This window comes from Alligator mississippiensis, chromosome 1, assembly GCF_030867095.1.
Source record: "Alligator mississippiensis isolate rAllMis1 chromosome 1, rAllMis1, whole genome shotgun sequence".
Lineage (NCBI taxonomy): Eukaryota > Metazoa > Chordata > Crocodylia > Alligatoridae > Alligator > Alligator mississippiensis.
This window is the reverse complement of record NC_081824.1, coordinates 373,984,987-373,988,554: the sequence shown is the minus strand read 5'-3', so window position 1 is coordinate 373,988,554 and position 3,568 is coordinate 373,984,987.

The following is a 3,568-nucleotide window of genomic DNA, read 5'->3' as shown; positions in this document are numbered from 1 at the left end:
TCATACCAGAGATCCTGGTTTTCTATGATCAAAAAAAAATCTTCAGATTAAAAAAAGTAGCCCAAAATCCACATTTTTCCATGATTAGAATGAAACACCACTAATATATAGACAGATATAGTCTATAGCAGAGATTCATTTTAATCATGGGAAAATGTGGATTTTGGGTTACTTTTTTAAGCTGATTTTTTTTTTTAAATCAGAGAAAATCAGGATCCCTGCTCATAACTCACTGCTTGCTTGTCTTGTTGTGTCCAGATGAGCATGCACATGAATTTGCCTGGGGACAAATACTTGTCTTTGAGGAATGACCCTGAATGCATGCTCTGTCCAGGCTCTGCTTTCAGATGGCTCATGCTGCAGCCATGTGCACCACCCTACTTTTTTTCTGCATTTTTTTAGATACCAAGATTTCCCAGTATCTAATTTTGCCACCACACTGCAGATCCACATGCATCACATGCATTTTGCAGCACCTCAAAAGACTTTGAGGCACCACAAAGTGCATGTTCCCACACATGTGGATGTGGTCCCTCAGTGCATTTGCATGACTTGCTCAAAGAATGAGGGACAAAATAAAATACAATTCCTGTGTTATTTTATTTTCTCCTGCTTCATTTTATCTTTTTATTTATTATCATGTATTATGTTCCATTTTACTTCTGGTTAAAGTAATAGATTGTGATTTTATATATGTTTGGTTTTCATTTATTGTATTGTTTTAGTGAAAGCTGTAAATAAACCACTACTTCTAATACTCAAGAAAAGCCAATCAAATATTTTTGCAGAATCTTTTTTTTTTTTCTGAAGAGAAATATTTCTGAAGGGAAATTTGTTTTTTAAATAAGCAATTGTGTTCAATAAAAAGTATCTTTTTTCTTTAAAAAAAATCTTGAAAATGTATATATTTTGGTTTGCAAATGCTTTTGTATTTCATGAGCATTATGGTGTGATTGGTCATGCGTCCATTCTCTTTGATGGACTGGATTCCTTAGCTGGAATAAATCTTCATAAAACAATAGAAAATATAAACTGAATAAATTGCCTTCTAATTTGTACTTTGCACTGTAAAGACTTTCACATATAATGATATATCCACAAATATTTTCTTCCAAGGAAAACAGCCAAACATTTTAGATAAATTGTGTACAATTATTCGTTTAAGCATTATTGTCTTTTCAAATCTTTGAATAAATATGTATTTAAAATGCTATTTTCCCCTCTTTTTATAGTGGCTTAATCACTTTTGTAGGTTTGCTGTTTATATTATAACTCTTGTTAATTCTTACACTTAGCTGTATTACTTTGCTTTAAGACTCCTGAAAGTCTACTGAGGGTACAGTTCTTCACCTGCCAAATATTCTTGTATTCTTTTCTGCACCTTATGTAAAGCACAGGTGCTGGCACTTTATTACCCTGTTAACAATTAACATTTCCTGAAATAGAAATGTGCATGTTTTGCTAACAGAGGAAAACTATAGACTTGTATAAAGTAAAATGTTTTTTCAACTCCATCAAAGCTTACTGAAGGTAAAGTAAAAATAAAATAAAAGGCATGCTATTACTTTATAATATATGTTATATTTTCACATAGCCGTAGGTGTATCGATATATTATGCAACAAATACCACATTTCTATCATTTTTTGTTTTGGTACAGTAAAAGAGGTGTTTGATCTACTGAAGCTAAAATTGAAAGTTTATACTCATTAAAACTCAGTCGGAGTACTTTATAGCTTCTTTCTTCTAAAACACATTACGTTTATCAGAATTATAAAAAAAAGATGAAATTACCTTATACAGTTGCCTTGTCTCAAAGTAGGGCAATTGGAATGAAAGTCATATGAATGACACAAGTACTAATTTATTACAAGGAGCCAAGAGGAATCTTCTCTTTATTGTGATGATTTTTTTTCTTACTTTCAAATATTAATTTTGTTTAATCTTTTAGTCTATATAACATTTCTTGGAATTTAAAAGTTCTAACAGTAGGCTCCTAAACTGCAATTTAGGAACTTAAATAGCATACTTGATTTTCAAAATGGCTGAAGATCCAGGTCATTTGACTGGGTTTTGCTGAGTAATCAGTAGGGATACTGGTTTTCTCCGATTAAAAAAAACAACAATTTTCAGATATAAATAAAATAAGACCAAATCCACATTTTTCCAAGATTAAAATGAAACACCACTACATATATAATATCTATATAGATATTATATACATAGTGGGGAAATGGAATCATGGAAAAAATGCAGATTTGGGATAACTTTTTAAAATCTAAATTTATTTTTTTTAATCAGAGAAAACCAGGATTCCTGGTAATCAGGCTGTGTAGAAATCAAGTTACTATGCTGCTGTTAGTAAATGCCTTACTGGTACTGAATATGTTTTACTTGACAAAGTCAATGGGACTAAAATAAGTCTAGTAGGGATTAGCTTTTTCTTTGTGGCTGTGGGGCACAGGACTAGGAGGAATGGCCTCAAACTGCAGCAGGGGAAATTTAGGTTGGATATTAGGAAGACCTTTCCAACTATAAGCATGATCAAGTGTTTAAACAGGCTGACTAGAGAAACTGTAGGATCTCCAGGAATCTTCAAAAGCAGGTGAGATAGGTACTTGGGTGGGATGGTTTAGTAAGGTATCATGCTGCATTGAGTAGGCAAGAGTACTGCTAGTTTAGATCACCTCATTAAGCTTTAAGAGCTGGAATTTTCTGAAGTGTCCCTTGAGGCTAAAAAGGAGTGCTTTGTGTCTAGGGTTGAGAACCACTTTTCAAGCCATAATTTAGTTATCCAGTGCTGGGTTTAGGGCCCCAATTTTAGACTTACGTTTTTTAAACTCTTTGCCAAGAACATTTATTTAGAATGTAAAATACCAAGTGCCTTCTACACTAGGCCTATCCTGAATTACACCCTTTATAGTCCAAGGTTTTGGAGTACATAAGTAAAACATCTGTGTATATGCACTAATTTTAGACACTATTAACTCTAACAAAATACAAGGATTCAAAATGTTAGTCATTAAGGAACTTTGGCAATTTAATTGAAGTTTTAATGATTCTTAAAAATATCAAATTGAATTTGGAAGATATGTTGATTATTTCAGAGGCTTTTCAACAATAATATAGGAAAAATCAAAGATAATTTAAGAAATGAGGTCATATCCAGAACTACTCTGTTAAATCTACAAAACATTATTTTCTAAATATTAAATTTAGGACTAAACTTCATGTACCAAATCAGACATTCCTGGGGTTTTCCAAAAATTTACCATAGATTTTAATGGTGTGTGTGTATGTTTTGTTGGAAATCAGAAATTATAGCTTCATCTGATTACAGCTTTTTGGTTATAGACATGGGTGACTGGTGCCTCCCAAGTCTAGGTGGACACCAGATCCCTGACAGGGGGGGCACCAGAAGCCAATTGTCTACTGGGGGCAAGGGCTCCCCAGTGGTTCATCACTGACCAGCGGGGGGTGGGAGGGAATTCCCCAGCATCTGATTGCTGAGCCAGCAGCAAAACTGGAAGTGTACTTCTGCTGGCACTTCCAGTTTCATGGGTGGCACT